Source organism: Sciurus vulgaris, assembly GCF_902686455.1.
Source record: "Sciurus vulgaris genome assembly, chromosome: 2".
NCBI lineage: Eukaryota > Metazoa > Chordata > Mammalia > Rodentia > Sciuridae > Sciurus > Sciurus vulgaris.
The window spans coordinates 83,858,149-83,884,464 of NC_136462.1; the positions used below are offsets into that span (position 1 = coordinate 83,858,149).

The 26,316-nt window shown below is 37.8% G+C and overlaps 1 protein-coding gene across 3 annotated transcripts in view; it reads left to right on the top strand.

The window, feature by feature from the left end:
• The window catches only part of FMN1 (formin 1), a 390,151-nt gene that overhangs the window by 4,100 nt on the left and 359,735 nt on the right, over positions 1-26,316 (top strand). For all 3 annotated transcript variants that reach the window (XR_013761711.1, XM_079126348.1, XM_079126351.1), the window contains exon 3: positions 10,346-10,410. The gene's annotated coding sequence lies outside the window, so the exon portion shown is untranslated. The remainder of the gene's footprint in view (positions 1-10,345; positions 10,411-26,316) is intronic.

Sequence of the window (26,316 nt, forward strand, 5' to 3'; positions counted from 1 at the left end):
CAGGATATGGACATTAATTGAGAAGCAGCAGACACTGCTAAAAGGTTGACTGGGAGGGGAGATAAAAGCAGGATAAGGAACAACATTATGTGGCTACTCTGAGGGCCTACGCTTTTCATGTTAGATAAGAATGCTCTAGTGCATGCTTTTGTGAAAGAAGCACCTGAGTGACCGGAAGACTGATACTTTTAAAATCCATCAAAGAGAGCAGTACTATTGTTAAACATACCTGTAGCCCATGGTTGTCCCATTTTTATCCATATAAGTCTGTCCATACTCATCCAGGTTCAGATGCTTTTTCCCATGATATACTGTGTGAAACATGGAAAGAAAAATACAGGTGTTTGAAAGAGAAGGAGAACCTGCCTCCCCAGTGATCTACCCACTGTGGTAATGCTGGGGAACTGCAAAGTTCCGCAAACCTTGGTATTTGCACAAATGAAGTTACATTGGTTGAATGAATCTCATCATCTGTGGATGAGACAGAGCCCACATGTGCTTCTGAGCAGCACATACATGGTCATGGAACTGTCTCTTGCTCCCCAAGAGCTCCTCTTCAGAGTCCCAAGAACTCTTTCCAGGGTCTCAGTTTCTCTAAGTACTACAGAGCAGGGTTTCTGCTCTTTGATGTTATGAGATTGCTGAGCTAGGATGGAGAAACTATTTTGGAATTATTTCTGTCATGTGTTTAATTGTCTATTGAATTACAACTTGGCAAATATTGTGTTTAAATATGTTCAGTCCCCAGGAGGCAGTAAATGAAATGTTTGCCACTGCTTCCAAAGGGTGCCTTGCTACTCTGACCTGATCACTAACTGGAAGCACATCCTTGTGGTGTTAGCCTTGTGCATCCTAATAAAGCTGATTTCTCACCATTACACCAGAGTCCATGTAACTTGTTGATGTTCTCTAATCTGAGAAAAATGTCCTCAAAATCTACTCTAAGGGCAGTGAGGGTAAATTGTGTGTTCCCTTTTATCCATCCTGGGCTTAATAAGTGTTAAGCTCCTTCCTTAGGTTACTTACATGGCTCATAGCTCTTGTGCAGTAGGCAAATAGTGCTCTACCTCTCTGGTAGATGAGGAAGTCAGAACTCAGAGAGGCTAATGTGTTTGCTCAAGGGTATAGCTCTAAATGGAATCTGGGTAGTATTTACCTGATGGGTTTGCATACTACTTTCTGTCTGTGCCCTAGTAAGCCACAGAGAAGATTCCTGGCTTTAAATTGTATTTTTAATCTTTCAAAGCAGGATAAATGATAAATATAGTGCAGTATTGTGGGTGTGAATATAGTGAAAAGCAGGGATTGCTTTTATTTAAGCATTAAAATGGTCATCCTTTCTCCTTTTAGATGAAGGCATCTACTTTAGAAAATTTCTAAGCCTAGCTTATATTTGGAAAGCTTTGCAAATATTTTTTTTTAAAGCCCACAGATCTGCAGAAAATGGAATTCATCTACAAAATTGGCATCAGGCCTGTTCTCATTCGCTAGTGTCCTTGTCTCCATTTATTTTCATTCTTTTGTAGCATCTTCTACCTTTTACCTATAGGAAATTGGCAGGGCTTTTGGTTCCCCTCTTTCCTACCTATCCAACCCCCATGTAAATGTGATTAGAACACATCACACATAACAGAGGGCATTGTCCTTGTGTTAAAGTCCCTTTCTGATTTGCCTTAAGCTGGTCCTAATTTTAAGCTCTGAAAACATAAGTTAATTTTTATGATTATATGAAGAACTAAAATTCCAAAAAGCTGCAGGATCTTAGGGAAAATGAGCATATTGATTTTTTCAAAAGTAAACAATGCTTTCTTAAACATCAATATCTTGCATCTTATATCTTGGGTATAATTCTGGTACCTAAATTATTTTCTCGTTAGGTGACAATATTTTTTTCTTGTACATGGGAAGTATTGAGAGGGGAAACAAAACGTGATCTGCCCAAGGTCACTCACAGTCTGCTAAGAATAGATCCAGGTCACCCGACTCCCTGGGCTTTGTTCATTACATTACTCAACTTGTCTTCAGGAAGTAATATTTCTCATGGCTACAGTCAACTCCCAGACTCAGCTTTTGGGGCTTGGCTTTTTTTGGGGGTGGGGAATTTTTTTTCATCTTTATTTGTAATTATAACATATCCATGGCTGCCAAATTCTATCGCCATTTGTTAAATTCAAGAGCTTAGCTAACAATTTATTAAGAACAAAAATTTAAAATCATAGTTATAGAAAGGACAAATGACAAAGCAAAAATGGAGCAGCAGCTAAAGACTCCAAGTTGGCTGCAAAGGGAACTTCTGCTCAAACCACACCTGAGAAGGAAGAGACACACAGAAGAGGGGTTAGGGATAGATATTTATAAAGGAAGCAGGGCCTGCATGCTATCTTCTCTAGGGTCCTCAAGCCTCCCTCCCTTATTTCTCAATAAGCCAGGAGATAATTTATATTTCATATTTAAGACTTTTCATGTCCATAAATTTTTCTCTTTTTTAATATCCTTCCAGAATTTCCTCATATTCTTCTAGAAGTTTAGGAGTTGGGAAGACAAAAATCTAGAAATGTCCATTGACTACTTCTCTTTTTTTCCTTATCAAACACTTCCCCTGATGCAAAAAGTACCAATTCTGATACTTACCTTAATGGGGGTCAGGGTTTCAAGCAAAGGGGGGAAATAAGGAGAAATAAAAATAAACAGATTAATATCTCTGATGGCTGCTTTCCTTTAGAAATACAATAATTTGGGGTTTTTGTCTTATTCACATCCACTTTCCTTTCTCAGGCATGGAGTCCCCTGTATTACCCTGTGCCTGATCAAGACTAGTTAAACCAGGGATAGAGAGCTGATCCAAGCTGGGCCACATGACTTCTCTTTCCCAAATTAGTGTTTTGGGTTGGAGAATTACATTAACTAGAAGTCAATGGAATTAAATCACAGTGAGAGAGGTGCATTGGGGGGTGACCGATGAACCTACTCTACTACAGAGGCCCCTGGAGGGCTCTACTTTCTGTTCCTCCTATTCTTGACTTTTCTATTCTTATTTCATGAAATTGTCCATGAATTTCATAAAATTAAATGTCTCCTTTTGCTTAAGGTTTCCAAAATCAGTTTTTAAAAAAATTTATTTTAATTAGTTACACATGACAGAGGAATGGATTTTGACACATCGTACATAAATGGCACACGACTTCTCCTTCCTCTGGCTTACGTGGTGTAGAGTCATATTGGTAGTGTAATCATACATATGTATAGGGTAATAATGTCTGTCTCACTCCACCATCCTCACATCCCCTCCCCTCCCCTCATTCCCCTCTGTACAATCCAAAGTTCTTCCCTACTCCCACCCCCATTATGGATCAGCATCTGCTTATGAGAGAAAACATTTGGCCTTTGGTTTTGGGGGCTTGGCTTATTTTGCTTAGCATGATATTCTCCAGCTCCATCCATTTACCTGCAAATGCCATAATTTCATTCTTCTTTAAGGCTGAGTCCATTGTGTATATATGTACCACCTTTTCTTTATCCATTCATCCGTTGAAAGGCACTTAGGTTGGTTCCATAGCTTAGCTATTGTGAATTGAGCTGCTATGAACATTGATGTTGCTGTGTTTCTATAGTATGCTTATTCTAAATCATGTGGGATTATGCCGAGGAGTGGGATAACTAGATCAAACGGTGGCTCCATTCCAGATTTTATGAGGAATCTCCATACTGCTTTCCATAGTGATTGCACCAATCTACAGTCCCACCAGCAATGTAGGAGTGAACCTTTTTCTCCACATGCTCACCAACACTTATTATTGCTTGTATTCTTTATAATTGCCATTCCAACTGGAGTGACATGAAATCTTAGAGTAGTTTTGATGTGCATTTGGCTAATTGCTAGAGGTGAAGAACATTTTTTCATATGTTGTTTGTTGATCAATTATATTTCCTCTTCTGTGAAATGTCAGTTTTGTTCCATAGCCCATTTATTGATTGGGTCATTTGTTTCTTTGGTGTTAAGTTTTTTGAGTTCTTTTTTAGTTGCTTGCAATCAAAAGAATGATATCCAAAGTGGCAAAAGCAGAAAACTGTGGCAAAGGGGAAACTGAAACTCAAGACAGATGAAGGGATAGTAAGATAAAATCTAGCTATTTAAGATATGTTCATCTAGTGATTTAAAGTGACAGTTGCATGAACTATATTTGATTCTGGAACAAATTTTGGCATTTTTTTAAAGGAACTGTTTTTAACTGTGGGTGCTACCTTGTAAAGCAGAACCATTGACCACAGAGAATAGTTGGATGATACACAGAAATTTTAAAATGTTTTTATTGATGCATTATAATTATTCACAATAGGGGGATTTATTGTTGTAGATGCACAATAGCATAAACTAGTCATTTTAATTTCCTAATACTTCTTTCCCTCTCCTCCTCCCTCCCCCTGGGTTCCCTTCCTCTACTCTACTGCTTATCCTTCTATTTTCATGAGATCCCTTTTTTATTCCTTTTTCTTCCTAGCTTCTGCATATGAGAGAAAACATTTGACCCTTGATTTTCTGAGTTTGACTTATTTCACTTAAGCGTTATGTTCTCCAGTTCCATTCATTTTTATCAGCAAGTAACATAGTTTCATTCTTCTTTATGGCTCAGTAAAACTCCACTGTGTGTATATATACCACATTTTCTTTATCTAGTGATCTATTGATAGGTGCCTAACCTTCCATAACCTGGTTATTGTGAATTGTACTATAAGCATTGTTATTCATGCTTATGTTAATTTTAGTACTTTTGGACCAAGGAGTAGGATAACTGGATCATATGGTGGTTCCATTCCTAATCTTTTGAGGAATCTCCATACTGCTTTACAAAGTAGGTATACTAATTTAAAGTCCCACCAACAATATGTGTCACATTAGTGAATATCACTAAATCCTAGACTAGAAATGCCAAACCGCATTTTGATAGAAGGCAGTGTGAGTTCAAGCATCTTACAAATAATTTTATGAAGAGCTTCTTCCTTCATTTTTAAAAACATGGCATACAAATTTTCTTTGAAAGAAGACATTTCCAAAAAGTAAATGAAGAAAAAATATATTTTCTATTCTCCAAATTGGAATTTACAGTGGTTCACTGAAATTGAAAAATACCTTCCGTAATTGTAATGTACTAATACAGAACTTAGCAGATTCTTTGAATTATTCTAAGAAATAAATCAGAATACCAAGTTTTTTTTTTATTGTTGATAATTTATTTTGTATTGTCTGGAAAGCCTATAATGTATTTTATCAAACCTAAATAATTATTGAGTATATTTTATAAAGTTACATAACTACAAATTGTATTTGTATAATTGCATAAAGAAAAAATGCTAAGAAAAAATCTGCTAAGAAAATAAAGTGTACATCTTAAAATTAATGAAATGTCATATATACATAAATACACTTTAAACATTTATACGGTATCATTATGTGATGCACTGTGCCTTGCTTTTTAAAAACATAACAATATTTCTTGGAGAGCTTTCTATATCTACATATGTTCCCTAGTCATTCTTTTCTTTCTTACTTGTTCTTTTTAGATAAACATGACAATAGAGTGTATTTCGACATATTACACATTCATGGAGTATAACTATTCTAATTAGGATCCCATTCTTCTGGTTGTACATGATGTGGAGTTTCACTATGGTCTATTCCTCTATGAACATAGGAAAATTATGTTGGATTCATTTTACTATCTTTCCTATTCCCATCATTCCCCTTCCTTTCTTTTCATTCCCCTTTGTCTAATCCACCGAACATCTATTCTTCTCCCCCATCCCTTGTTGTGTGTTAGCATCCACATATCAGAGAGAACATTCAGTCTTTGGATTTTTGGGACTGGCTTATTTCACTTAGCATGGTAATTTCTGGCTCCACCCATTTACCAGCAAATGTCATAAAGTCATTCTTTTTATGGCTGAGTAATATTCCATTGTGTATACATACCACAGTTTCTTTATTCATCTGTTGAAGGACACATAGGTTGGTTCCATAGCTTAGCTATTATGAATTGAGCTGCTGTGAACATTGATGTGGCTCTGCCCTTGTAGTCTGCTGATTTTAACTCCTTTGGATATATATGAAGGAGTGGGATAGCTGGATCAAATGATGGTGGTTTCATTCCTAGTTTTTTGAGGAATCTCCATACTGCTTTCCATAATGGTTGCACCAATTTGCAGTCCTACCACCAATGTAGAATACCAATTTTTCTCCCAAACCTTTTCCAAATAAATGAAAAAAAAAAAAAAAAGTTGCTGTGGTGTCTTTTGCCAAAGCCTAAACAGTTAGCTCAGCTATTCCATCAACCAAACATCAGGCAGAAGCTAGTTTCTTTACTATCTATGTCACCAATGTGTATTTCAGGTTATTATTCCTAACCAGGGGGTAAGGGCTAGATTATTCCAGTTTGTCACTTATGACAACAAGCAAGTGTTGACATTCAATAATCACATCTTAAATAAGAAGTGCCAAGGAAAACCATGTAGGTTGAAAATCCTCATCTTAAAGATTTCACCAGATATAGTCTAACATCATGAAGCTTTTCATATCTCTTAGTCTTAATGTAAAAATCCTAAAAAGTACAAGCACACATGTAACCATTCATTAGCTGTACTTTTAAGTGGATTGCATTTATAAAGAGCAAAAGAAACCAATCTTTTCTGCTTCACAAATTGGACTCTTAATTTTAAATACACCATTCACAACATAAGCAAAAAATATACTCTATCATTTCCTAGTTCTAAATTAAAAGAGAAGAAACATAATTATGAATGTGGACTAGAGATGTAAAACATTTTAAAGAAATCATTTTTTTGAAATGAAAAAGAAAAAAAATGTGTCAAGAATAACATGACAATGATCTGTATTCCTGGTAGGAAGAGTTAGCCACATCTTCAAATAATTTTCCTTCAATTCAAGATATGTTACTTCTTTACCAAAAATAATGTGTCTAAAAATAAATGATCATGAGTTTGGTTAAAAATAAATTATTATTGTCATTATAATGCTGTATTTGAAAATGATTTTCTCATTTAGATAGTATCAGTTTGCTACCTTTTGGGGTATGATTAATGCCTTTAAAACTGCCTCCCCTTACCCCCTACCTCTTGAGTATTGCTAGATGTATTTCTATTTTAACATTCTACCTTGTTCCATAAATGTAATTTTGAGAGTTGTTCAGTGGTAGCTCTATAATTAAATGGCTTTCACACATACAACCTCTGGGGGTGGTCTTGCTGCTCTTCACTTTCAGGTGTTTTATCTGCTGTTTGATAAGTATCAACCCACTACCTTAACACCATCATTCATAATCCCCAGTACTTTGGGTCTCTAGAATTGCATAAGTCATTATTATTCACTAACTAAGATGGTATGCTGTTTACTTGGTGCCAGGTGTTACAGAACTTTAGAAATCCTGTGCTGAGTAACACAGTCCCTGTCCTCAAGAGTGAGAGCAGCCCACATGCACTAAATTCCTGGTGCATGAGCTCTGTGACAGGTGTTTTATTATTTCTTTTTCCATCACAGGATTGGCATTCCATAGACCCTCAGTTAAGACATGATTAATTGAATAGGCCTCTGTGTGTCACTGTGGTAAGTGCATTAACAGTTGTATCTAATTTTGTCTCAACAACAAACTTATTAGGTAGGCATTTATTGTCTCCATTTTATACATGAGGAAGTGGAGTCTCAGTCATTTCCTAAAGTTATACAAAAGGGTTTTATTCTAAAACTCTTAATTTTTCATGATACCACGCCTGGGTTGTTTATGTTGGATTTAATAGAGGGAAGATGCACATGAACTGCTGATTATAATCCAGTGGAGTAAGTAATATAACAGTGTCTGTAGAGTTTACAGGTTAAGAGACTTCTTGGTGTTGCATCTCCATTCTATCATTTATTAGCCATCTGACATTGAGAAAGTACTTCCATTTCTCTAAGCCTCAATTTTCTGTTTGTCAAATGGGGTTACAGTGGGAGGATTAAATAAAACAATTCAGATGAAATGCTTACATAATGCTTGCCTCAAGTTCTTAAGAAATAGTAGCTATTCCTATAATAGTTATAAGGTACTCAGAATGCTTAAAGGAAGGAATGATTTTCCACACCCCCCGCCCCAAATTCCAGGGCAGAAGACAGTCTTGCCTGTACTCTATTGAAAGCATAGAACTTTATCAGGTGAGGGGGTTGAAGGAGTCTTGGCAGAAAGAGAAATGTGAAACATGGAACCAGAGGTCCTGCTGAGATACACAATATCTGCATTACCCTATGTAACTCCTGAAACTTCCTTCCTTCACTGTGCTTCTAGAGAGTCTGCAAACAGGAGCATCTGTGTTCAGAGAGGCTGACTTGCAAATAGACCATCTTATCTTACTGGACCATCTTCCCATTGAGAAGGAGAATGAGTCAGTGTCTGTACAGCTCCAAGGAAATGTGAGGTGACAGTTTGGGGCTGTTTGTCCAGGAGGCTGGGGGCATCCCAGGCTGGCATAAGAGTCACTGATGGCCCTAAGAAGGAACCTCCAGCCTAATGTTCTAGAATAGTGTTTCTGAAACTTCTCTTCATTGTTCTTTTCCTTTAGATATTATTCCCCTAATTATCTTCCTCTTGTGAAATGTTATCTTTTTTTTATGTACTATTTGCTTATTCCTGCTTTATACATTAAAAGAAAAAGATTGCAATCCCTCTCTGAGAACCAACTTGAATGAATGAGATTTCTGAGGTCCATTTTAGGTATTCTGCTCTCCTACAGCTGACCTGAAGGAGCTAGCTACTGCACCACAAAAAGCCACTTTGTGCTTTCAGTTGTATTTCCAGTGATTCCTTCTAGAAAAATAGTCTTGGAACTAACCTCCCAGCTTGTCTCTCTGTGCCTCCAGGCCTGCCCTTTCACAGTCTGTTTTCTATAAAGCAGTAGTTCAGGTGACCTTTTTAAAATGTAATCAGATCTTTTCTCTTCCCTGTGTTAAAACTCTCCAGTAGCTTCTCACTGGACTTAGGACAAAATTTAGATTTATGTCACGGGCCCTAAAGTTTACCTGATCTGGCTTCTGCCAGTCACTCCAAACTCATCCATTACCATCCTGTGTGCAAGGGAGGGTGTTCTCATGGGCAGAACAAACACACTGAATAGAAAGCATGGGTGTTTGCAGTGAGCAGCTCTCTGTGCAGTGGTGATGTAGAGAGGATGTAGGTGGGTACCAACAATGGTAGCCTCAACTCAGAGTGTAGAAGAGGGAATCCGTTCTCTCTGGGAAGTGAGGAGAGACATCTCTGAAAAAGTGTCTGTTGATAAAACTCTGATATAAAAAACATTTAGGAATGAAACTCTGTGAAATATATGAAAAATATTTGGAAGAGGAAGTATGTGAAAGAGCAATGGCAATCATATTTTGTGCAGAGGGAGTGGCACGTGTAGAACCCCCACACCAGGAAGTTGTGACTCGCACCTGAGCCATCAAGAGGTAACTAACTGTTCCTGGAGGGTGATGCAAAATGAAGCTGGAAAAATACATAAGGGCCTGACCACACAGAGTCTTTCAGGATTTTAAGAGCTGATGTCTGTCTTAAGAGCAAGAGAGACACAGAAAGGTTTTGACTGTGTGACTGAGCAGGTGACATGACGAGATTCTTGTTTTGAAAAGATTGTTCTTCTTACAATGGGAACAAGTAAATGAGCATCTGCAAGTTTGGAGGCCCTGCAGTGGCGGGTGGTCACTGGTGCTGGTTTGCCTTGACTTTGCTACTTTTAGCACAGAAAGTTTTGCATTTTGGAAACCCTTCCATCAGGCAAACCAGCACAGTTGGTCACTGTTGGTCTAGTTAATCTCTAACACAGGACAGTGTGGTCAGTTACAGACCCTGTGTGGTCAGGCCCTTATGTATTTTTCCAGCTTCATTTTGCATCACCCTCCAGGAACAGTTAGTTACCGTTTGATGGCTCAGGTGCGAGTCACAACTTCCTGGTGTGGGGGTTCTACACGTGCCACTCCCTCTGCACAAAATATGATTGCCACTGCTCTTTCACATACTTCCTCTCCCAAATATTTTTCGTATATTTCACAGAGTTTCATTCCTAAATGTTTCATTCCTAAATGTGTGCTATGCAGCATGCAGTGAGAGGTTATGATTCTCTCAGGAAAAAATGCAAAATCTTCTCTTCCCTAGTCTCACTCAGGAAGAGTCAGAATCATGATTCCCTATTCTAAAAGCCCCTTTGAAATGACTTCCCCATGTATACAAGCAACAGGCAACCGGAAAACATTCCCCTACCCCCATGTGCAAATTGCTTCAGGTAAGCCTTGATTATTCTTTCTACACAGGCCTGGTGGCATCACGATTTTGACATCTCAACGCCCGAAGCTTGCCCAAGCGGAGGCCAGTCTAGGTAAGAGGCGAATCAAATCATGGTTGGTTCCTTCTGCTCACGGTCAGGCTGCTTTCTGGCCCTGGACGCCTCTACCATATCTTTCTCCCCAGCTTCCAGTTCTAGCCTTGTTTTCCCTCTCACATTTTTATACCTCCAGTTCCACTAAAGCTTGCTCTTTGACCATGTTGTGTTTGAGAGCACATTCAAAATTCATAGTAGCCCCCTACATGAAGTAGATATTTCACCTCCTAGATTCCAAAGCTGCTTCTCCCATCTACAAACTTAACTAACTCTTCTTACTTTTTTTCTGGTTACCCAAGGCAATCAAAAAGAGCTGAGGGAGGAAAACCGCTGCTCCTCCTCCTACCATGACTGTGCTCACTGCAGGCCACGCACTCTTAAAAGCATTACATCTATATATTAATAAGTGAATCACTCATTGGACAGATTTTTACTGAGCACCCACAATTTTCTAGTTAATCTCTAACACAGGACAGTACACTAGAAAAACTCTTCTCCTGATGATTACAATTCTAGTGTGGGAGAGACAGAGACCTATAGATATATGATGTGACAAATGACAAGTTCCCTGGAGCCAGATACATCAGGGTAAGGGCCTTGAGAGTGATGTTGGCCAGGGGCATTGTTTCATATCAGGTGACCAAGGAAGTCTTTCTAATGATGCATCATTTCAGCAGATATCTGCAGATAGCCTGAGACTGAGTCATAAAGATTCTGGGGCAGTTCAGGAAATGGGAACTGCAAAAATATATTTTAAAATTTATCTTGAAATCATAACTTCCAATTTTTGTTCAGGGACAGGTCAAGTTTTGAAAAATTCATCCCCCCACCCCTGTTTAGTATCTGAGAACATTTTTAAAAAACCTTTTTTCTTCACTTTTCACATTCTGTACTGACATTTTAATTTGATTGTTAGTGGAACTTTGGTTATCAATCTCGTCTTTGATTCTTGAACCTAAATTTTTTTTTTTTTCTTGATACATGTTCTAGTGATGGAAAGCTGCTTTTGTTCCTGATAATGATTTTATCATCTATTTTAATTGTTGGGTTTTTTGGAAAGTAAGGCTCAAGTTTTCATTATCATTAATCATTCATGGTAACCACAATTAATATCATGCTTGAATTTTGAGGCACAGGTTGAATTTATATCTTCAGATATTGATATTTTAATCCACTGTTTATATCTGTTGTCTTTAAAGTGTGTACAATAGGAAACACAAAGATTTCAGTAATGACATTCCCTCCCTTTAGGGAACTTTTGATCATATAAGAAAAATATTCTATGAAAAGTTCACTGGCAATAAGTGGTAGAGTGCATTGGGATTTCATTCCTGGATAATGAAGGTCTAGAGCACATAATAATACTTGGAATTACTTATATATCCCCTACTGTGTACCAGATACTATGTTCTAGTTATGAATAGAGCTATCAGGAATTATTTACTATATTTTAGGGATGATAAATTGAAACACACAAAAAATTATGTAGCTGTCTTAGGTTAGCATGCCAAGTGGAAGAGCTGGGATTTGAACTTAGGGAGTTACAGGTCCTAAAACTACACTGAGGGGTGGGAGGGAGGATACTCCGGACCTTTACACTGTGAGGCATGGACCCCTAAGTCTGATTTCATGGTCATGATTGGGATTGAGCCAGTCATTGTGACAGAGATGGCCAAATGGGTTGGAGACCCAGAAAGGTATATGGAAACATCATAAATTGATTTCGGCTAGCAGATAAAATCCCTACAAGGCCTCAAATTGAAGATTTTTCCCTTATACGTGGTCCAGGAAGGAGTGGTTACTGGCACTGCTTCAGATGGTACATGTTAAGTGTCACAGTGTTTGGACCAAAGCAGGAGGAGGAACCTGAGAAATATTGGTGTGGAGAGGAGACTATGACCTGGGTCTCATCTGAATTAGCAACGATGGTTTAAAAATAAAGGTAGAAATAATATGTCTTGATTAATTTATTCATTTTTTACCCATGTAAATTTTATATAAAGTGCCATTACTTATTTTCAATACTTCATTTGGTGCTCTTCTAGTCTGGTGTTCCTAATGAAGGTTTGGCTTTATTTCCTCTATACATCTAAATTTGTTATACCATTTAATTTGCCTGCTTCCACCCTTACTATCTTGTGGTGTCTTTTGACTCCAGAAGTCTAGGTTCTGATCCCATGTTCCCTGAATTAACTGTCTATCTAGAAAGGTGATGTGGTGAGTGGTCTCTGTTCTCTGAAGGTGGGGTGGTTGTTATGGAATTGTATTGTAAATAGAGTAAAAGGCTATTTTACAGATGAGGACCCTGAGGTGAAGAGAGGTGAGTGATTAGCAAAGCCAGACTTGAGTCCAAGGCTTATGACTCCAAATATGTTGCTTTTTTTCTCAGCCTGTGGTGAATGGACACTATATCATGTGAAGACTGATAAGTTCCAGACTAGTTGTACTTGGGTCGAGGCTCCATATTTTATAAGTTAAGGAAGAGGAATTAGATAAGGAGAGGGTCTGTCTTCTGAATGAGACTGAGGCCCGAGTCAGTCCTGTAAAGGATCTTGAAAACTTAGCTCTGGGTCAGAACACCTAGGTTCCAATCCCAGTTCAGCCATTGCTACCTGTGACACCACAGACAAGGTCCTTTCCCTCTCTATGCCTTGTTTTCTTCCTTGTAAAATGGGGACGATAATATTACCTACCTCATGGAATTTTTTATGAAAATTGTGTTAAAATATGTAAAACCCTCAGAAGAGTGATCAGTATACATGGCAAGTGATCAATAAGTGATAGTAATTATCCTAACTACTTAAAGACAAAGTGTTTCTTTATCTTTTGCTTAAGAACCAAGGCTTAGAAATACTCTTGGTATTGCTAAGTAGTATCTTGGTTGCAGGCAGCAGTGGAAGGACCTCATCAGTGCTGGGAAGACCCTCTGACCATGTCAGTGCCTCTTTGGTTTAAGTGAAGCTAGAATTTCTTTCATTAATTGACTCCACAGCCTGTCATTCTTCATTGACAGCATGACCTTGAAAATGAGAATATCATATGATGGCTAATATGTTTAGTCAAAAGCTGAATGACTTATAACTAGTCATATTCTGAGAGTGAATTTTCTTAGGGACAGAAAAGAGAAAGTATTATAACTGAGGAAAGGAAACAGGACGAGGTTGGTTAGAGATGCTTCAAGACAGACTATCCACCTAGAACAGTGCAGAGGAAAATGCCTGACACACAGCAGGCATGCCATGAGTGACTTCTAAAAGGAAAACATACCATTTGTTCTGGTATTCCTCCAACTGGCTCTTTCCTTCAAACCTCCCTCAGTGAAGTCTGTGTGTCTCACATTTTTACATGCTAATCTTGATAGAATTTTCACATAAATTGCTTATTTAAATGAGGTAATGTATATGAGATTCCTTCAAAAACTGTAAGGCACTGTGGAATTTTGAGGCATTGTAATAAGTTCAACTCTGATAGTAGTAAATATTTCAACTCATTTGAGAGGATTCATATATGGGTGAAAATTTCTTGCATGACTTTTTACATTCATGTGAAAAATTCCGAGTGTGTGTGTTAGAGGGATGCTGTGGTATTTTCAGGGTTTCTATGCTTTGATGTGTACTAAATTTTTGCTGTGCTATTCACCTAGCAGTTGCCAGAGCAAGGACTTTGTAAAGTATTCTGTTTGATTTCTAAAGACACTTCTTGTTTTAGTCAGCTATTTTGCTGCTGTGACCAAAAGACCTGACAAGAACAATTAGTGAAGGAAAAGTTTATTTGGAGGCTCATGGTTTCAGAGGTCTTAGTCCATAGACAACCGACTCTGTTCCTTGGGGCCTGAGATGAGGCAGAACATGATGGTGGAAAGGTGTGGTAGAGGAAAGCAGCTCAGAACATGAAACCAAGAAGCTGAGAGAGACCCCATGACCACTGACAAAATGTGAACTCCAAGGGCATGCCCCCAGTGACCCATCTTCCCCAGCCATACCCTACCTGCCTACAGTTGCCACCTAGTTAATCCCTATCAGGGGATTAATGCTCTGATTAGGTTAAGGCTCTCATAACCCAATCATTTCATCTTAAACTTCCTTGCATTGTCTCACTTGAGCTTTTGGGGGACACCTTATATCTAAACCATAACAGTTCTTTATTTAGATGCAAAGGAAATAGGAAGAGAAGCTGCCTATCTTCTTGCATTTCTTATAAAACAAAAGTAGTGAAAAGAGAAAACAGATGGCATAACTCTTAGAAGATTGAGGGCATTTTCTTTCAGAATATCATTTTTCTCCCTAGAAATAACCTGGGAAGTTTCTATGATTGAAAACCCTAACTCTTTAAGAATAGTTTCTTCTTCTGAAAGGAATATAGTTTTACTAATGAACACAGATATGTAGAAAGGAAAATTCATTCCTTCTGAAAGTTCTTCTCATTGAAATGGGATCCCCAATCCAGCCCCACAGATTACTACCCAGATTTTAAAATAGAAATCCTGATATAATTGGTCCATTGTGCTTTGTTTTGAAAACAGTAGTGTGAATTGTGAAAATATTTCTGATTACCCAACTATTGTATAAGTTGAAATATTGACTAGTTATACAAAGAGATCTTGTCATTATGACATCAGTAGGAGAAAGCGTATAGAAGAACATGAAAAGTGATCCTATGCACTTGAGAATCCAGTAGCTATTATTTGGCCTGATACTCTTTATTTATCCCTTAAATATTGATAGATCAAATTGTATGTGTTGAGGAATTAAATGATTCCATTAACTGAATCAAGAAACATAATAATTATTGGGATCTATTTTTTGGTTGAAATCAAAATTTTATGATTTCAAGTGTTATGGAATATAACTTAAGAAATCAGAGATTATTTTCCTTTCCAAAAAGTAGACATGCCAAAACATACACAAAAAAAATCCTTCCTCAGGATGGAAGTGGTTCTGAAGGCCAACTCATCCAAGCATTATCCTCTGTGGAGGTCAACTCAACAGAACCTGGTCATGGTTTAGAATCTGAAAAGGAAGAAGTAATATGGAAGCCCTATAGTTCTGTAGAACTGGATGGATAATGATTTAATTTCCTTAGAATTTCTACCAAATAGTCATCAATGTGCATTTAAAATGCCCAAGGGTAGGAAGCTTTCCCCATGACACATTCCATTTGTATGCATTTTATTTCCTTTCTTCAAGATGTGAGCCATGTTTAACATTGGGTTTCTCCTTTTACATTTTCTTCTCTGTGTCACTTGCCTCTTCTTCATCTATGTAAACATAATCCACCAATTACTTGTGTGTGAGTTCTAGGGAAGCCCTGTTAATAATAAGAAGAAGCTATTTTCTGTTTATGCAGTACTTTGTCTACCTTACAAATCCTCCCTGTTATTTCCTAGAGTCTTTTGAGTGCTCAGCAATCAGATCAGTCATGCTTTCCTCCAACATCCCCCTCACAGCATCTTTCCCTGGGCTTTACTATTGGTGCCCTCGAGGAGAACACTGTCCTGGGCAGGGGATATAGCTCAGTGGTAGAGAGCTTGCCCAGCATGTGAGGTTTGATCCCCAGCACCAGAAAAGAAAAACAACAAAGAAACCCCCAAAACAATGCCCTGTTGGGCAAAGCAGGCTTCTGTAATGGACTATTTGAGTCCTTAGAGTGCTGAAGGAGGTAGCACATAGAAAAGAATGGCCACCCTGAACATCCTTTCTTATCTGGGACCTGAAGCAGAACTGCCTGATGCCAGGGTCTTGCAAAGTCTTTTATGAACACAAAGACATTTCCTCCCTTCTTTCTTCTAAGTCAGATCCTGTCCCTTTCTCTCCCTTGTCTCCATCTTTCTTTCCTCATCCCTCTTACCTACAGATCTTCCTTCTCCTCCAGATTCAACAAATATATCCTCCTCCTCCTCCTTTAATCCCAAGTATTTCTCCCTGACTGCCTACTCATATAATAGAAATCTTTGCTCATCAGTTTCACAAAGAGGTTGACTGGGTTGGACTCTGGTAGATCTTCCGACACACACCATTGTCCTGTGGGATACATGATGTCCTTTTGTCAGAAACCCTCCCAGAAGATCATCCTGGTGCTGACTGTGTTAGTTCTGTGATATGGCTCTCCTTCCTCTGTCCTACTCTCTTCCTCCCCAAAGCTACATTCTTAAATTCTCTTTTATATTTTCTTCAACTTTACTGAAGTTATCCACATTCTCTTTTCTCTTTTCTCAGTTTTTAAAATCCTTTCTTATAAGCTGGAGTACTAACAGTCTTCAAGCCCCACTTACCAAATGGGCTGTACTGAGAGGGCTATTGACTTTGGAGTTAGACTGACCTTGTACTAAAGCCCAACTCTGCCACTTCCTTCCTTGCAAAGCTCATTTATTGTGATGTACAAAATGAGGACAACAAAATTCTGAAGCAGAAAATAATTGATAGGGTTAAATTGGCTAAAAAATATAGAGTTTTCAACTTACTGTCAAACCACATAACCAATGTCTATCTCCTCATCTTCTTTTCCATTCCATCCCTTGGTGACTCTGCTGTGCTTGGTTGCACAACTGGCTGTGGCTCATCACTGTGAAATCTGCATAACATTCCCATGGCATCTGTCATGTCTTTCTTCATCTCACTGTTCTTCCAGAAAATTGAGCATAGCAGTGGTCTTGAACCTGGCTTCCTCAATGAAACTTAAGTTAGTGTAGGGTTGATCATTTACTTACAAATCCACATGTTCCACCTCTTTATAACAGTAATGGCATCAAATTTTCATTATTACCATAACATCTATGAGCACCTTAAATGTAAAACACATTTCTCTTTTTTGGATCATGTATCTAAACGATGTGTATGCCTGTATGCTATTGTATAACTTGTCATGTTTCTAACTGTATTTGTGAACTGCATTTTGTATATTTTCTTAAGACATATTAGAATGAAGAAGCATTACCTGTTATAGTACATTAGTAATATGTGGGTTCGGGGAGGTAACTAAGACAGAAGAAAAAATAGGGAAATGTTGGATCATGTCAAGATTTAAAAAAACCCCCATAGTCCATTTCTTCTCCACTCATCATTAAACTCTAAGAACCATTAGTGGGATTAGATTAGTACGCATTGAAGTTACTTATATTATGGCTGTTGGCCTTTATCGAAACATTTAATGTTATAAGCATGGTTTTTAGAGGAAAGACTCGAATTCTGAAAATTTATTTGATTCATGGATATAATCATGCTAAGTGAAGTGAGTCAAACTCATAAGTTTCAGGAGTTTTCTCTCCTATGTGGAAAAAAAGCTATCAGGAAAGTAGAAGGGAGATGAGTAGGATAGAAGAAGGGGAGCAGGGGGAGGGAGAGGGGCACAGAGAGGTATTAGGCAGTGAAATTGATCACATTATGCTATATACAGTACCAACCTACCACAGTGAAACCAACCATTTGGCATAATTAATATGCACCAATAAAATGTGAAAATAAAAAATAAATTTATTTGGTTCAATAGGTCCCCAAGGCAACCAAAGTGATATTTCTCCTTATGATGTCAGGCCCTTTCGAAAGAATTTTCTTGATAAATCTTTCTTTTAAATTATTTTTTTATTTTTACAGACTGCATTTTGATTCATTATACACAAATGAGGTGCATCTTTTTGTTTCTATGTTTGTGCATGATGTAGATTCATACCATTCGTGTAATCATACATGTACATAGGGAAATGATGTCTGTCTCATTCCACCACCTTTCATACTCCCTCTCCTCCTGCTCATTTCCTTCTACATAATCTAAAGTTCCTCCATTCTTCTCTCACTCTCCAATCCCCATTATATATCATCATCCACTTATCAGGGAAAACATTCAGCCTTTGGTTTTTGGGGATTGGCTTATTTCACTTAGCATGATATTCCCCAATTCCATCCATTTATCTGTAAATGTCATAATATTATTCTTCTTTATGATTGAATAATATTCCATTGTATATAAATACCGCAGTTTCTTTATCAGAAGAAGATATACAGGCAATTAATAAATATTTGGAAAAGTGTTGAACATCTCTAGTAATTAGAGAAATGCAAATTAAAACAACTCTAAGATTTCATCTTACTCTAATTAGAATGGCTATTACCAAGAACACGATAATAGGATTTGGTGTGGATGTGGGGAAAAAGGCACACTTTTACATTGCTGGTGGAGTTGAAAATTGGTGCAGCCACTCTGGGAAGCAGTGTGGAGAATCCCCAGAAAACTTGGAATGGACCCACCTTTTGACCCAGTTATCCCACTCCTTGGTTTAGACCCAAAGGACTTAAAATTAGCATACTGCAGTAACGCGGCCACATCAATGTTTATAAGCAGCTCTTGATAAATCTTGATGTCTTAATCTATACAGAATTCTCTTAACTGGAAAATTGATTTATCACACAAGCTTATGTCTACATTAGAGAACATTGTTACTTAATCTAATGACAAAAGAAGACTTAATAGATACTCACTGATGGCCTCATCTGGTGCACAGACTTATTTAGCAATTTGGGAGACAAAAAGATGTGCCAATGGCACTTTTTATTCAAGGCTATAATAAAAAATATGAAGAAAAGAAAGCCCTTTGATAAAAAGTTGGAGCCTCAGGCCTACTTTCCTTTTCACTCTTCATTCCTAAAACCATTGCAGATGTATTTACTGTACTTATATATTTGCTTTTATTTCAAACTGTCTTTGAAACTTGCCAGAGACAATATGAATCTTTCTGTGCTCAGAGTTTTTCAATTCCCAGGGATTCCATGGCATACTGGCAAGAGGTAGAAACCCACCACTCTTCCCATTGGGAATCAGAATGACAGTCATTTGTCTTAAAACTCAACTTTTGTTTTTTACTATCTGTATTTATTTCTTCAAATTAGAAGTTTTAGCAATCCCAAAATCAGAAATATTTCTATTAAACTATTTTATCTTTTTCAAAGAATTTTCAGCTATTTTTGGATATATTTTGAATCCCAGGAACATAGGTTTCTAGAAGTGACAAGAGGCTGCTCTCTAGGGCAACTGTCTATACCTCAAACTTTGGCTTTTTCCATTAGTCTGATAGATACATTGTTTTGTTCTCCTTTATTCTTTCAAATCTGTTCTTTGAACAACTGGAAATTTTTATTTCTGATATAGTATTCCTTTATGTTTTTCTCTTTCTATTGAGATCAAGTAATAGATTTTTGAAAATTGATTTGTGGAATCATCTGGAAAAACTTCAAAAATTGAATGAAACCATGTGAAAAAATTGTTAGAGACCCGTGCAGGAATTGTGGGCATGTTTTTGCATAAGGCCATGAGATTGTGAGTGGTTGTCCAGTGGGGAATTCTCAGAGTCGCTGTTTATTAAAGAGAAGGTAGTGTTGTTGATCCCAAGATGGCACCCTCTGCCAGACTTTGGATCAGACCATAGCTGCTGTGTCATAGAGAGTCTCTATCTTAGCAGTTGTTGAAATGAAGGATATGATGATAATTACCCTCTGTGACTGAAACTTTAATTCTTTTAAATTCTGATGCCAAGGGAAAAGAAATAGTTAGAGATAGTTTCAGTTTACCTTCATAACTTGCAGCCTTCTGCCAAAAATGGGATTGGTTTAAATGTGTGAGCATAGTTCAACTGTCCATACTCATCACCGATTCCAACACAAATGGGGCTGTGCTAAAGGCTGGGGTACTCTGATCCTTTTTATTGCATCTCCTGTGGTGGCAAACCATCGACCTTCAATCATAATTCTCTTACTTCACTTGAGGCAAATGTAATGCTGATGTCCAACTTCTACCTTTCTCACCCCTGTGGGGCATGATAGAGCAAGTCCTTCTCTGAACTCTAACAGAAACATTAAACCAAGAGCACTAGTCCTTCCAGGACAAAGTAGAATTCCTAACAGGAATGTGTGAACATTGTATGTTCTTTTCCTTTGTGGCCAAGTAATTTATATTCTGGTTAAGGGGTACATAGATTATGGTGCTACCTGCTTAATAGAAACAATAGGCTATTAGTCTTTTTCTAATGAGAAGGAATATAATCCTCTGTAGCAATCCTTATATTTCCCAAGGGCCTCCCATAGCAGATTCATTACTTATCCCTTTCTGAAGGGATAAAACTTTCTGAAGTTTTCAGAAATACATTATGTTGTAACTTCTATTTTTAGACCCTCTTAAGATAGACAGAATTCAAGTTCCAGTTCTATGACTTAATAGCTTGGTGAGTTTGGGCATGTTACCTGACCTCCCTAAGTTTTCCTGGTTAAGGTGGGAAAATTGCTAGTACCCACCTTTTAGACTGTGAGAACTAAATGAATGAGGCGGAGGACACACTTACCCTAGGACCTAGTGCTAGTTAAGAACTCATTAAGGGATTTGAAAGTTACTTCCTCCTCCCCTTCCTCTTCCTTTCCCTTAACAGGATATGAATCTGCCTATCTTATTAACTCATGCTAATCTTTAATTTTTATTGCTTCTCCCCAAATGTTATCTTCCTGCCCCTTGATTATGAGCTTGAAAGACAGCAGTGGGGATTGCAGCTGTCCTTGCTGGATTGGCCTACAGTGCCCCCAACTCATGGCCAGTGCTCTCCTCACTGGGCTTCCCTGTCCCAGTCTACCCCAGGAGAACCTCTATTTAAGCTATCTATATATATATAATAGATATCTTGCAAAATGTCTCTTACAGTGGATTTCTTAAAATGACAATAGATAAGGTGAATAGGGGGCCTTCTTCGATCCCATGGTACACATAAAAGTTCACCAGACTCTTAATATTGACATGTCACTCTGAATAACAACAAGACCAAAAAGGGAAACAGATATACTCAGGAAACTGTTGCCTATAAGTTATAGTCTCTTATAGGATACTGAATATTTTGTCAGACATATAATTCTCCCCAAAAGATATCTGTTTCAAGATTTAATAAAGTCATATTTAAATGGTAAAGTTTCACCAAGGAGTGGCTTTGCCCACTTGCTTCACTCTCTGTGGTACAGCATTGCATTTTAAATCCTATCCAATGATAAGTGATGGGTTCTTTATGTTATTTTGTTTCTTTGGTCTTTTTTAAAAATGACTGTCAGTAGTGGGGGGATAACGATAAAAGAACCATTCTAGAATCCAAGAACTGGGGGATTTGAGTTGCATGTCTGTTCACTAGTCATGTGACCATGAGCAAGTCACTTTAAAATTTCTGGTCTCCATTAGCCTCCTGTGAGTACAGAGAGAATAACAACATCTGTTATGTTTGCCCCAGAGGGTAGTTGGGTGGATCAAATGAAGTCTAGGCCAAACAACTTTTCTTCAGAAAGTTTTACACAGATGTTCTCTTACTGTGGTCTGTAAAAGTACTCATAGAATTTATAAAACATAAACACAAATAATGTGAAACGACTAGGTTTTCTTCCAACAGAGATGGCTAGAGGGGAAGTAGGGGAGATGTCAGGGAAGCTTCACCTCTGAGTCCACATATTCCTCCCCTCCTTAGGGGCACTGCTCTGTTGTAGACCTTCAAGTAAGATGTACCCTCAAGACCTTGCCTGAAATGGTACCTCAAGTGTCTGTTGAGAAGGAAAGCCAATTTAAACTTCCTTGTTGGGTCTAATTAGAGAGTTCTTGTTCAGAAGCAAGTTCCTTAATCTGGAAATGCAAATTTCACTTAACATATGCAATGATTGTTCCTAATTTAAAGTTCCAAAGAAAAAAAAAATTCCACAGAATGAGTTCACCTATCTGAACAAAGATACTTCTAATTTTTGAAAGGAAACTCTCTTTGTCTTACTATGAAGTAGAATGTACCCAACTTACCCTTGTTAGATGTTTTACAGTCAACAGTCAATGGTAAAGCCATGAGCATTCAGTAAGAATGAATCTCATATCTACTTCCTTTTTTAAATCATGGGGAAAAATTATTCTTTCAGTGTGCTTAATATATCTTACACAGGTGATGATACCAATCAGGTAACAATATGAACCCAGAGATGTGTTGATGATCTCCAATTCCTAAGTTCTCATGGAGATCAGATGGAAAACTGATAATCATTTGTTTCTTATGTGTTGATACTTTGGGGAGGAGAGGAAGAGATGAAGAAAGGATTCCTTGAAGCCTTTGAGAAGATCTTCAATGTTCACAACTTGTGGCATATCTGGGTAACTGAGCAGGTTGGTTCCTGGGTCAAAAAACAAAGAACAAAAGAAAAGTCACAAAAAAGGGTCTCTTTTTGTTCCCCTGTGATAGATCTCTGTGACTTTGGCTAAATCTTTGTTGACTACAATAATCCTATTGACCAAAAGTTGACCTCTGTTTTTATAGAGATTTGTCAGAATAATGAGACCTCGCAGGAAGTGTTGGTCATTTCATAGTCAAGTCAGTTTATAAAGGCAGGAGTTTTACATCTGCAGTGTAGATTGGTTTGTGCTTCCCTTCTTGTGACACTGTAAGGATGCAGAGAAAAATCATAAAATTATAGTCAGTAAGAAGAAAACAGAAATGATTGGAAGAATATTAAAGTTTCTTACTTCAAAGCTTCCTATCTCATTCTGTCTTCTCTCCTTAGCCCTAGTCTTTTAAGACAGACCTCTTTCTTGTTAAGACTGAGTCCTTCCCATGTGTCCTAGGTCCCATGTCTTCTTCTTCCCCGGGACCTACCTCTGTCTATTGTCCCATATTTTTTCCCATCTTTCACTTGTGTCATCAGTATCTTCCTTTTCACTAGCTCCTTCTCAACCTAAAACACACTTAGGTTTCCCACAGTTTAAAACAACAAAACAAAAATAATAGCAAAGATAAAACCTTAGTACTTGTACAGGTGATTACTCATATTTCCTCCTCTTAACCATCAGTCTTCTCTTTTGCTTTTGTGACACCAGGTCTGGTGTTCTGTTGCTCTACTAAAAATAACCACCTAAAACTCAGTTAATCTCCTCTCAACTTCTTTGCAGAATTTGATGTCCCTACTCCTCATTCTTGACTTCCTGTCCAAGCTCTTTCTATTCCAATCTGTTCTGACATGACTGCCAAGTTAATCTCCCTGAAGTTTGGTGTTGAATATACTACTTCCCTGATCAAAACCCACAGTAGCTTCATGAGTCACTTGTCTTTTAAGTTAGCATTAATTTCCTATCAATTAGGATTTGAATCTTTCTATATGAAATCACTCTTGCTATGGTTTAAATGTGTCCCTTAAGGATCATATGTTGGAAACTCCCATCTCTCTAGTGCAACCATGTTTGGATATGGGGCTTATAGGTGGTCTGTAGGTCATGAGACTTCCACCCACTTGAACAGATTAATGTTATCACAGGAGTGGGTTTGCTATTGTATTTGTTATAAAAGCAAGTTTGGTCATGCACACTGTTTTACCTTTCTGCCTTCTGCCATGGGATGACACAGTACTAGGGTTCCTGCTAGATGTCAAAGCCATGTTCTTGGACTTCCCAGCCTGTAGAGCCATGAGCCAGTTATTTTCTTTCTTTATAAATCACCCAGCATCAGGTATTCTGTTATAACAGTACAAAATGGACTAAGATAACTTCAGTTTTTCCTTGACTAGTCTCTCTTGACATATACCTAAAAAACAGAGAGAATTTTTACCTTTGTACATTTTAACTGATTTCTATATCTTGTATAATGTTCCCTCCTCTTGGAGTTCCATTTTCTTACTCTCTACTTATCAAATCCTTTTAGTAAGGAGTTATTTCAAATATTTTCTTATACCTGAAGGATTATTCTGATCCTATAAACAAGATGTGGTCTCTCCTTTTTTAAACTCCCCTGATTTGTCCTTTGATATCTTATAGAAAGGGTCTCTTTTTTGCTTTGTATTATGGTGATTTCCCTATTACTCCTATTCCTGCTCCTGCAGGGTGTCTGTTCACTGAAGAAGAAAAAAAAAATCCTCCAGGGAGAAAAGAGCCAGAAAATTATTTCAGAACTTCCTTTATTTTAATACCACCTGTTTGAAAAATGGTAGCACAGTACTCCATCCCAGGGGATGTATGGAAAAGAGATAGGCAGGTACTAATTTGCCCAAAATCATAAGAGAGGCAGAATTCAAAGGTATCTAGGACCAGGTGAGAAGAGGCAATAATAACTGGTACCCAGAGAAAACAGCTGCAACTGACGTAGAGCTACTGAAAAGAAGCTGCGATCTCCTTAGCAAAGACAGAGCCTTAATAGCTGTTAGTTTATTACTCACATTTTTTTCTTTTACCCATCAGCCTTCTTTCTTATTCTTTGCAATAACACTTAACAGCAGACCACTTACAGCTCGGGAAGGAGGAGGCTGGGGAATAAAGATCCTGACCCCTTTTCCATTCTGCCCTGCAATCCTGCTACTATTGTTTCTCAGTGGCTAAACCCAGTAGGTGGCCAGAGCACAGGGGAACTCATAGATTGAGTCCATAAAAGTCAGTCTTCTGGTGCTTAGAATAGTGTGAGGGGTAGAGTATGAATCTGGATGAACAAATGAGAAATTTCCAGTTCAATAATGAAAGTTACAGATAACCTGTGTAGCACTGTTGGGCTCCAATAGAGTCACAGGGCATGACTACGCCATGACCAAGCAAAAAAAACACTTTGCATTGACCTTTTCAGACCAGAATCAATTAGGAAATCTACAGTCAGCAGACAGAATGACTGCAGCTAATTCTTGGATCTTATTTTAGACATTTGTGAAATATGTTATGAGCCTTGGAGAGCATCAACTAAAAGGCAGTCATTTCTCATTATGATGAGGCACAACAGATATTTCCATCTGGGTAGAGTGAAGTAATCTACTTACTTATTGGAAAAAGAGTCAAGGAATAAATCACCACAGCAGTGTTATCATAGAGAGAATGGCAGCCTGGAGTTTGCAAGAGGATACTGAGACGTGGCGACTCCCTGGGCTACCAAGTGCTTTTACATTGAGCACAGCCAGCGAAGGTCACTTCCTAGGCTGAATTAAGATGTATAATTTAACACGTGGCGCCTGCAGAGCCACTGAATCTGAGTCAAAGCAGAATGAGGAAATGCTTCTTGAAATAGTCCTGTGAACACAGCATGGAACAGTATTGCTGGTGTATTTAACACCACTCCACATTGCTTTCCTTGTTATTTTGTTTTCCTTCTTTTCTCCTCCTAAGACTTATGGTTCTTTTTTCCTCTGGTTTCTCAGATGGAAAATATGTATAATGACTAAGCACTGAACTCTGAAATGCTAATGGATAGTCACAGTGAAGAGTTACTCCTGCCATAAAGCCTTCCTTTTACGTGGTAGGTCGTGTTTGCTCAGGGCAGAAATGTTTCTTCTTCAAAGAGGAGGGTTATTTGTTCATTGGTTTTGTTTTATTTTTTTGTTTTTGGTTATCTAGTAGAGATTGTAGTTTTCATTCCACAGAGGGCAGGAGATCTGCAGGGAGAAAGTGGATGCTGTATTTTTCTAGATCCTGACACAGACAGAGATGTCAGGAATGGAAGGCTGATGGCTGACTCCTTTTTTTTTTTTGGTAGAGAGAGGAATTTAGAGTTCCAGAGGCAACTCTATAAATATTCACTTATGATAGTGGAGGGCATGCACAACTATTTTGATAAAAATAAATTCTAATATGGAAAAGAGGTGATAAAAGAAAGTATGATAAATGTCCATTTTTAATCTCTTTGCAAAAATCTACCTTAAATTACATGGACTTTGGATGTCCAAAATTGTAGCAAAGCTCATTCTAAAACTCATGCTAGGACCAGAAAATAGGAAACAGTCTTTCTTTCACAAGTTTTCTCTAAGATACCATGTAGTAGCCAAATTCAGCCAAATACATTCAGAGGAGAAACTCATTCTTTTCAAGTAACTCTACCTTATAATTAAACTAATTCATTCTACTCCCTAATCTCTGCCTTCTAATGCAGATGATGTCTTTTGCTTGAAATTTTTTGTT